The sequence below is a fragment of the Rhagoletis pomonella genome, unplaced genomic scaffold (genome assembly GCF_013731165.1).
Source record: "Rhagoletis pomonella isolate Grant_MI unplaced genomic scaffold, Rhpom_1.0 Rhpom_scaffold_02624, whole genome shotgun sequence".
Classification (NCBI taxonomy): domain Eukaryota; kingdom Metazoa; phylum Arthropoda; class Insecta; order Diptera; family Tephritidae; genus Rhagoletis; species Rhagoletis pomonella.
In genome coordinates, this window is record NW_023461177.1 from 1 (window position 1) to 11,544 (window position 11,544).

Sequence of the window (11,544 nt, forward strand, 5' to 3'; positions counted from 1 at the left end):
AAAAAACAAACGACTAACAAAGAATGTAGGGAATAATGAAAAGGAAATGCTGTAATACTAGAATAATTTGGCTGCTCTCACAAAGGCACAACATGGCGTATGAGCAACCGGAGATGGAGGCACGTTAAGGCCAACAATGTGAGAGTCAGCGAAAGTCAGTGTCGGCTACAGATCATAAAAAAGTCACAACCTAAGCGTAAATAGGTGCTTCAACACACACACACACACTCACTTATCTACATGTTTACAAGCCTGTAAACACTTACACACAAACATACATGAGCTCACATGAAAATGCCGCCTGCTGATAGCAAAAGGATTGCGGCGCGTGTGCGCCTAATCGTATAGAAATTATATTTAAAACCATAGACATACATATGCATAAATGAATACACACACATCTGCATAATTTTATTTTAGCTTGCCATTTATTGGAAATGGGATTTTGCTTTAAATTGAAAAAAAGCGCTGTTGCTTATGCTAAAGCTCCTCTCAATACATTGACACTTTGCGTAAATCTGTTGCTTTGGATTTGTATCGATTATTGTTTGCTAACTGGATTCAAAAATACAAAAAAAAAACAAGCGAAGCAAACGGCTAATAATATCGCAATTAGGCGTGCACTTGAATGCTGGGCATTTATTATAAGTAGAGCATTGACCGGCCACAGCTGGTCATTGCCGTGGAGCAGCGGTAGGGAGAAAGCATACAACGCAAAAAGTAACAAAAAAATATGAGAACTGCTATACTGTCGCACATCTTTATTCCTTTGAGGATGTAATGTCAGAACTGATTCGATTTTGACATTCCGTGCTTGTGCTTCGTACTTTTAGCATATGCCAAGGAAAGCAGCTAGCACTATGCTGTTTGTATACTTTTGGAACTTAGTTTGAGTTTAGCATCTCTGAGCGGGCAATAAGAAAAAAGTGTGCAAATAAAAAGTCCTTCACAGAAAAAACTTGACGGAAAGGAACCCCTGATACTCGTTAAACAAAATTTAAAAACTACATACTTCAATACACAGCATACACATAGCATTTTGGTTGAGTTTTCAAAATACTCACAGAATTGTAATTCGCTGGAAAAACAAACCCTTTTTTGTATGTGGGGCACTTCATTTCAGTTAGGGCTTAGATAAACGACCCCTCACATTTTGTATGGATATTTATCACTGGTAAATTTCACTCATTCTATGCGAAGTATTCAGATCAAAAGTTGGCATGTACACATGGATATGCTATGAGCCAGTTTCGTGATATATTACCCTAACTAAAGACCATTAGGGTAATCAAACCTTAGTAAACCTAATCCCTAAGCATTCTCCTTCGGGTATAGTGATAAGGATATGGTTTCAAGCTGAAACTCGTCGCCATTGATATTGGTCGCTTCTTTTACGCCTCCGTTTAAACTGTAACTTAAATTTTCAAGCTTATGTGAATGACAAGCCCCCTTTAATATAAATCAACATGTATACTTAATTGATGAATTCAAACAATCGCCATATATTAATCCAAGTTATATAGCTCAGGTTCCCAAAACTTCCAGCGTCCATGAATCTTAGATTCCGCTTTCAAAATGCAGATCACTCCCTGTCCAAACAAGTGCTTTACGGATTCAAGTTCTTTCATGAATTCAGAATTAATGTGACATGCCAGCAGACCCATGACCATTAAATTTCTTCTCTGCTCAGCTTGCGGATAGCAAGCTACATGTTCAACGTCTTTCAAGATGTCGAAAGTGGAAATAAAGTACCGTTATTTGTAAGCTCATCCGCCATCCATATCTGGTGAGTAGTTAATTGCGCCAATTTAATGCAATCTGCGAATTACTTGTGACAGAGTTTAATGCCTTTAGAGCTACCTCGCTGTCTGAGAAAAATAAGGAGTATTGTGAGGTAGTACGTGCGTAAAGGTTCCACAGTTTTCTATATAGCCGCAAGTTCGACCGCGAAGATGATGCAGGGCTTGGCTTAGAAGATGCTGCAATAGTCTGGTAAGCGGGACGACTCTTTTACACCTAGTTTTTCGAGTACATGCCCTCGATAAGCTGATATAGGCTACCAGACCACAAATCCCTTTCGAGGTGGGTTGATTTTTAAGTTAGAATAATTAAATATTGGGTGGTACCTAGGGGGCTTTTTAAAATAGACCACCCGGTTTTACGTTTAGTTTAGCAAGTATTAGATTAACCACTCACCAGGAAAGCAACGATTCACAAGTGCTCTCGTAGGACGCCGTCTGGCCATGTAGTCTTGCATGGTTTGGAGGTTACTATAGCCCGGGCAATCATCTCTTTGGAGCGAATTTCTTTCAATATGGGTTTGTACTCTATTTTACATTGGCTTCCTCCTCCGTTTTTTGTTAGCAGTGGCACCGTCTCTCCGCCGAATCTCTGTAGTCTCAATTCCCAGTCCGTATAAAATCCACAAAAGTTATTTTTTAATAAGCAAATACAAACCTCATCGTTCGGAGGCGGAGTAAAACTCTAGGTTGAATGTAATCATCTAGGTGTACACAATAAATTGGAACAAAAGTCCTACATACCTAGCGCTTGGAAAATTTGTGTAAAGACAATTGCTTTATGTTTTGTGAAAAAATATACTTGTGTGGTTAGAACTCCTACTTATCACCAGTGCGATTTGAACTACAGTATAGAAGGCACTGTATGCATTACTTATTCTCCTTGTTTGAAACGCGGACCATTTACGCAGAAAATCCTACAGATATCTTTATACGAGGCATCGAAGCACGTAGCCATGTGGTCAATAGCCGCCTGCTCTGTTAGTTTGCCCATAAGAAATTTTATGCTCCATTTGAATAGTTTCTGTAGACTCTGTTTACTCAACTAACCGATCTGTTTCCCGAGGCATCACTGTGCCCGAAGACCTAGTATAGATTGACATTTTGTTGTCTAGAAGATTTTCGTTATTCGCTGCTGATACGAGGACCTTAATTGAAGGCTGAATGTCTACCACCAATACGAGTTGTGAGTGAACAACGTCCATCTTGCTTACGAGCTTTGCCGCCATGTCAACTGTATAAGTTTAAGCCCGAAAAGCGAAGCAATAATCTGGAAGTCCGTAAATTTTCCACAATTAGAGTACTAGAAAAACACGCAAAATTCCGTTCCGTTGTTTCTTATTTTAGGATCCATCTGTGTAGATTCCAATCTCATGGCGGCTTAAAACTTTGTCTGATTCTCATTTACTTCTTTCGGCGTAGTAGACTTTGAAGTCGGGACAAAGTTTTGATCTGATATTCACTGATCCTTTATTCAACCCCAACACTGTCCAAAAGAGACGAACATCTCTTTAGACGCCCAAAGTTGTTTACATCCCTTTAGACGCCCTAAGCCCTAGATGGCCTTAGCTTTAGAGGATTTCATATAAACGTCCTTTTTTTAACGAGTAGAAAGCATCGGAAGGCAAACTCCGTCAGTGTGGGACTTTAACCCGAATTAAACTTCCTACCATTAAAATACCGATCCTTATGGTACAAAATATTTCATCGGTAGGTGGTAAAGGCACTAAGCTCTAGTCTGTCACTTGCTAACCTTCCGTCGTGTCATATTCTGCACTTTTCTCCTTCTTGCCCTGGTCCTTCTTATAACATCTTCTCGTCTTAGCTGCGAGCGTATATCTATTCTTGCATGTCAACATGACATCAAATATGTATATCTTCAGTTCGTAGCGTATGATCAAAAAGGGATACTATTCTGCATTTGATATTCGAAAAACGTGTACAAACGAATAATGCTCACCGTCTTCGACTTCTTGTACTCTTGGCATAGCGGGGAGTCCTGTTGTAAATATTCCCGGTAGCACCCGTGGCCTGTAAGGAACTTCGTTATATGAAAGTGTACTTTTCTATGTGTTCAATTAAGCCATTTACGTATCCACCTTCTTTTAGGGAAGTTTTCCCATCGATGTTGCCAATTTTGCAATGATGGATCCCTTTCTTCATTAGCTATGGTCGGTATGTTCAGACTCTTTCGTCGCTCGAATTAAATCCTTTCCTCCGATCAGATATCAATCGGCATCATACCAGCGATAACCAGTGCTGCTTCGCCAGGCGTAGTTTTGTTTACGCATGCAACTCTCAGTACACAGAGCTTGGGGAGTGCCGGTATAAATTTACTTTCATAGATCTTGCCCAAGTGAACACGCTGTCTGTAGAGGTCCGCCTACATATATTAGGGAACATTTGCAAGAGGGCGCTGTATATCCTTAAAGCCTTCGCTGTCGCGTATTCCGATTTCGAACGTAGGTTAATTCTGTCGTCGATTATAGCAGAGGTAGGCAAAGTGCCTCCCAGGAGCCTTTTGCACTTAGAAGCCGGCTTGGCAAATTTAGGTCCTAGATGAGGGGTGACATCAAGAGCCAGCGTGAAGGGGGGAAGAAGAGCGTATTAAAATTTCTCCCACACTCCCAATCAACTCAATGGTCAGCTCTATTGCCGCGTTGACTTTTTCCCCCAAATCTTTGCATATGTGATGTATATGTTGCTGTTGCCAACCGTTGCACCCTTTACAAGCCTTCTTCTGGTCTTACAACTGCTATTTTAATCCCATATATAATGTACCCAGTTGTGCTCTTACTGGAGATGCCTTAAATGTTTTCATTTTGATTCTGATACACAAAGACGAAGACACTAATCTAGCAGTACAAAAGTGCAGTAAGCTGATATAGGGAATTACGAATTTGTAATGAAAAACAAACACTTTTCATTTCCGCGAAAATAAAACTTATTTATAAATATGTATATATTTTTCTTGGGTTTGGAACAGGTTTTTTCCAACATTCGAAGCAGTTGTTTTGTGTTTCGCTTGCCGGTTCGTAAACCTTCAAATCCATAAGCATGAAAGACACGTAACCTCACTTATTAAATTACGTGACTAAGCTTTACCTACTGTTGGAATCTGTAATATTTATATGTACTAGTAACCCATGACTAAAATATACTAACGGAAGAACGTATTCAATAAAAGTTTAACTTTTCGATCATATTTTGTTACTATTGAAGTAGAAAGTACTATTTTTAGATTTTTTTTTTAAATTGCCTTTTCCCACAACATTGCAAGCTTCCTCATTAAACTTAATGGAATTTAAATATAAATAATGGGTTTCCTTAAATTATCAACCTTTTTTTAGCCTTTGCAAATTTATGCAACTTCGCTCTGCTAGTACCTCAATGATGACCTCAATCCTTGTATCGGCAGCCAGGCCGTGTGCTCAATGGCGCATAAAAAATGTGATACAAACATATCTACATACATACATATGTACACACATACGTAAGTGTAGGCACTACACGAAGAAAAATGGTCAATAGATTTTCGTTTCCCATTTAAAATGAATAACTCAGTTCGAAGGGAAAGAAGCGAAGGAAAGCAATAAATTAATTTCGATTTGTTAGCACAAGGTTTTACAGAAACAGTTAGCTTTTGCTTTATTGGCAGATCAGATGGACGATTTGACTTTCTGCACCATGGAAGACGATTGCTTCAAAAGAATTGTGGCTAGTTTCAGCTGCTCGCCTGACCTAACAATAGCAGGCGCAGGCTGAGAAAATGGCGCTATGTTGGAGAATGTCACATCTGAAGTGGCACGCTTCACAACTGCGGGTAAACTCGCTGCTGTACAAAAAAAACGATTGTGACCATCTTGAAGGCCTATCACTTCAACTCTGGTGTGAGAAGCTTTGATTAATAGTGAAGTTTTTCTTCAACCCGACAAAACGTGTCGGACCCGAAAAAGCATACTACATCTTTCTCTTTGGACAAGGTCAAGCTTTGAGTGACCAGAAGGCCACCACAAACCCTCACTAGCAAACGCCCACAAAGGTATTGAACAAGACGTATGCTGCTTTTTGATCTTACACAAAAATTCATTCTAGTTGCCAAACATAACACACTTCACGTGAAAAACACTCGCTAGAACCTGAGATGCGCCACATGCAAGTCCTCCCAGCAATGTCACAGATAATGCGCGCATATCTGAGCAAACAATATGCAAGACATGCAGACAATCAGCCAGTTGTTAACCACATCATTAAAGCGCATAATGATAAAAGAGCTACGAAAATTAGTTAGGCAAACAGCGCCGCCCGCAGCCAGCAGAGCACGCTTAAATAGATAAACAAAAACACGCCCGCATGCGTATGAAACACGCATACACCTATCAGTTGATATGCAAACCATGCATTTATATAAACAGCGCTTGAACTATCTGCACCCCCATTGACAAGCGTCTAATGCTCGTAATCAGTTGCTCGATTAGAACGCGTCGAAACGCCCGTACCACATTTGCGATGCGGTTTTGTGCAATTAAACGGTACAGCGCGTAACGTTTTTATCATCGCGAGCGTTTCCAATGGCACTTAGCCGTTGTTTGTGAAAGCAACATATGCCGCAGTCGATTATTTGAAGCGTCGCTTGCCACACAAAGTAGCACACACGATTGTAGCGATTACACCCGGTACCGCAGCCATACAAACTAGTATGCACGCGCATATGTACGAATGTACGAGTATTCGGTCGTTATGCATTTCTCGTTACGCGATTGTATCGCGTCAACATTCTAGTAGGCGCGCACGTATGTACGTATTTTCGAGGTCTGCACGTACCGAAAGTCATTACGAGAGTGGCGCAATGATATAGTCCATGCACGTATCGTTAGTACAAGGAGGCGAAAAAATTGTCCTTTTTGGTGTTATTACGCAATTTGTTGTTGTATATAGACAATATCCAGCTCCCGGAGTCGTCATTTACATATATGACCGTATGTACATTAGAGTGGTTCAATTTTTGTAAGGGGTGAAAAAAAATCATCATAGAAATCGGGGCACCCCTTATTTTTCCCTTTTGGTTTTTGTATTAATTTAATCAACTTTAAATTTTCCACTGTAACCAATGTAGGGTGCGCAATGACTTTGAAATGTGCTACTGAATCCCTTTGAAACTAACAAAAATATTAATGATTTTTATAAAAATGACAACCAAGGCGGGTCATATTTTTTTATCTAATTTAAATTTGAATTGGTCTATTTTTTAACCAATTGTTCGGTCAATATATGTACAATATGCTTCTAGAGTAAAATATAAACATTTTATGACCATCCTCTAAATGTATACTTAGAAACGTAAATATTGGTGCCAGCACCTCTTTCGGCATAAGGAAAAACTTTCGAAGTTGCCCCCAACCCTATCTCTTAAAAATTTTTTGGACAACTCTAATGTACATTCAACTCAATAAAACAACACTGAGTACCGTTAACTATTAACGCCCCAAAAGTTAACATTCTCCCCAGCAATCGCACCCTAGAAGAGTATCTGCGCAATGTCAAGTGAGCTAAAGTGCGCTAATTTGATTTTTTCACAGCATACAATAACAAAACCAAAGCGCCTATAATAACACGAACAACAAAAATATTGGTGGACTCAATTCAGACAAGCATATATTTGAAGTGAATCTTTCATGCAACACCCTGCCGATCAGGTGGCCAGGTGGTGAGGCAGCACAAACGCCGCCTGTCGTTCCTGCTCCGAGTGCACCGGGGACGGGATAGTTGTAGTTTTGGTTGTGGTTAATATGCACGTTACACATGCTGCAAGGGATGGGTTTCAAACTTTAAGCAACAACAGCAGCAGCAATATAACCGATAACAACGACAACAACAACAGCTACAAGCTCGTCAACAGCACGCATAAAAGCAGCGCAACCAACCATTCAATCAGCAGCTGCTGCACTCATAAAAATAGCTGCAACAACACTAAAGTTAACGACAGCAATACAAAAATAGGCAACAACGAGCAAAGTAACAGCTGCAATACACAACAGCTAACTGGCATATTACGCCACAGCTGCCACACTCACAATCGTCGCCGCCACGACAATCACCCACACTTTGCCATTGATAACCTAGAAAACCATCGATTTTCCGGCGTCAGTGGAGTTTGCAGCAACGTCATTTGACGCACGCGACAAGCAAACGACAGCTGCCACAACCGGGACAACGAATTCGATAGAAAATACTCGTACAGCTACACGCAACAGCAACAAAAACGGTCGATACTAAAGTACGAGACACAGCAGCCAATCGTTGCAGCCGTTGCTCCCAACTCGCCACACCTAACACCTACATCATCTGCACCCCTTTTGTCCTGCATCTCCTCCTCTTCCGCTTCCCAAACTTCCTCTTCGGCATCCTGTAGCCAATGCACTATCGTCTTCAAGGCATTGCCGTCTCTACCGTGCACAACATCGAGGCCAGAGTGCGCATCGCCGCCACCACCAGTGCCACCACTACGTTCCACATCCTTATCAAATTGCTGTACGCCGCTTTCGAAGTGGCAGTCATATCTGCGCACGTTCTCGCTGACGCTGTCGGTGTCGCCAGCCGCAAGTCATGTTAACAGCAGCAGTAGTTGCCCACGGCTCGCAACGACTACGGCAAGAACGGCAAATACATTCTCGAACGCGGAAACGACGGCGATACGCAGAAGCAGACAGGCAGGTAAAAACCGAAGTTGCAGTTTTTGTGACGAAGACTTCGGCGACGAGGAAAGTGACGAAGAAGGCGGCGACAACAGTCCTAATAGCGGCATAATGGTTTTGAGTACCGAGTGGTCTCAGGTTGAAGTAATCGATTTGGTTAACGATGGCAATGGCTTGGGCTTTATTTTGGTCGGTGGACGCAGCACTGGTGTTGTGATTAAAGCCCTAACGCCGGGCGGTGTCGCGGAACGTGATGGTCGTTTGCAGTGTGGCGATCATTTGTTGCAAATTGGCGATGTGAACTTGCGTGGCTTCAGTTCCGAGCAAGTAGCAACGGTTCTTCGTCAGACTGGAGCTCAGGTTCGATTGATTGTTGCCAGGCCAGTGGAGCCGACAGCCATCGATTTACAAACGTTGGCAAGTCATGCGCCAATTATTCCAACTAAGCTCCTCTCCGACCCAGAAGAACTGTCACGGCATCTCTTTCAAAACCCCAGCTTTGCTACTAGTGCTACAAGCGTTGGCGATGGCGGCGGCTGCTTCCTGCCAACGCCGGACACTGAACTAGCTGATTTGCCACTGCCACCTATACCAACAGATTTGCCGTTGTCTGCATCCGTAGCGGCGCGCATGTGCCCCAAAGATTTGGACATCGTACCATTTTCGATTGTATCACCATCACCGCCACCACTGTTGCCCCCACCGCCCGCGCCAGCAACGTCGATCACGATGACAGCGTCGACCGTTGGTACATCAGTCAGTACGGGCTCGCTGCTACAGCAGCTCGATCTCACCACCACCAACTCCATCAAAAAAAAACTCAAACTCCATGCAATTGGAACATATTGAGACTGTGATAGCTGGCGAAGTTGCTGGCACCTCAACGATCACACCGGACGCAGCGAATAATGATGCCGATCGCTGCTCATCGGCCTCATCGAACTACATCGATTCACCCGAGACGGAAACTTATGTCGTGGAATTGCATAAAAATGTCTACGGACTTGGCATAACTGTGGCCGGATACGTTTGCGAAGAGGAAGATCTTTCAGGTATATTCGTAAAGAGCATTATCGAGGGCAGCGCCGCTGAGGTCAGTAGGCGTATACAGATCAACGATCGCATTGTTGCTGTGGATGGACGTTCGCTAGCCGGTGTTACTAACCATCAAGCGGTCGAAATTCTGCGAAATACCGACATCGAAGTACACCTTACATTGGAACGATTCTTGCGCGGACGCAAATTCGAACATTTACAAAATGCGCTCACGGAATTAAAGGGAGAGACGCAGTCACAGAGCTCACTGCCTGCATCACCTTCGATAGCAACACTCTCCTGGCTACCGCCACGGTCTGATGCTGATTCTGTAGCCACTGAAGGGGGGCATAATCATGATGGAGTTCGCAGATTTTCCATCGCGAGAGACGGTCGATTCTAACATGTCATACATGTTGGACCGCAGCGACCACAGTGACATCAGCAATGCAAAGCGACAAAGGACTCCCACAACCCCAGATGCCAAGCGTATGGCGAATGGCAAAGCTACGCATATTAATGGTGGTGACAACGGCGATAGTGATGATCAAGATGACTCGGTGACGCTTGAGGATCAGTCTGCCGTGAAAGAACTGCAGACACCGAAAACGCCGCAATCGATTAAACAGCAAAACGGCAGTCGAAAGAAGTCTGTCTCATCGGTTACAGTGACAACATCCGCCACGTCAACACAGCTAACGACAACTACGACGACGGTGGTGGTGACAACAAAGGCAATACCTGCGTCAATATCTGCGCCCAGAACGGCAATGACAACACCAGCGCCCAAGCCCGCCACTTCAACTCTGGCCCCGCCCAGTGTGGAGACGCTGAAGCTGACCTGGAAAAGTGAGTTTCCTGAAAGTGAAATTATTGTAGCCGAAATAAATAAACTTTCAGGTCTAGGAATCAGCCTGGAGGGCACCGTGGATGTCGAGGGCGGCATCGAAAAGCGTCCACATCACTATATACGCTCCATACTGGAGGATGGGCCTGTGGGGCGACAAGGCATACTGAAACCGGGTGACGAGCTGCTGCAAGTGAACGAATACAAATTGCAAGGACTCAAACATACCGAAGTCGTTAAAATACTCAAAGAGCTGCCAACGCATGTTAAATTGATATGTGCGCGTGGTCACACCGCCCCATCCGTAATAAATACTTCACAAAATCCAGAAGCATTCGAAACACGTTCACTACTGCCTGGCGGCCATCAGAGTCTACAAAATCTGTTAACCAAAGCGCAATCGGAAAGTTCCCTCTATACATCGAGCACTGCCACGCTGACCGATCAGCAACGTTCCAAATCGTTGGAAAACGTTTCGGGACTGGCGCTTTGGAGCAGCGATGTTACTACCATTGAAATTGAGAAAACTGAGCAAGGCTTCGGTTTCTCGATACTTGACTATCAAGATCCACTCGATTCCGAAGGCACTGTCATCGTAATACGTGGACTTATACGCGGTGGCGCAGCAGAGGCAACAAATGATATATTTCCTGGCGATCGACTGGTTAGCGTTGGTGAACATAGCTTGCATGGCATCGATTTGGATGAAGCAGTGGCGATACTAAAAGGTATGCCAGCGGGGAAAACTAAATTGGGCATTTGCCGGCCACTCTCAACATCGGACAGCAATATAGCATCGCCAGCCGAGGAGGGCGATTCGCAGAGCACATAGTTTTTAAGGGTCGTTCACTGTAAGTATGACCATATTTCAACTTTACTGCTTTTGTATATGTACACATATGTATACGTCTATGTTTTTGTGCTTATTGTTTTGAACCTTTTTTATTTAATTTTGTAACCCATTTTATAGGCATCCATTCGAATCCCTTTCCTCCCTTTCATATTTTCGACTAAATATCAAGTTTTTTTTTTAAGTTTTTTCCTTCACTACGCAATCTATTCGATATGTCATGACAAACGTCGTAATGTTATTAGTAGAATGTAACGTGTCGCCACTTTTTTCTTAAAAGATACCAAAAAAGTTGACAGTGTACCTACCAATAAATAC

At 42.9% G+C, this 11,544-nt stretch overlaps 1 pseudogene; it reads left to right on the forward strand.

Annotated features, from left to right (window-relative positions):
* The first annotated feature begins 7,988 nt into the window (after positions 1-7,988).
* LOC118753565 lies at positions 7,989-11,227 on the forward strand (annotated as a pseudogene).
* Positions 11,228-11,544: the final 317 nt, after the last annotated feature.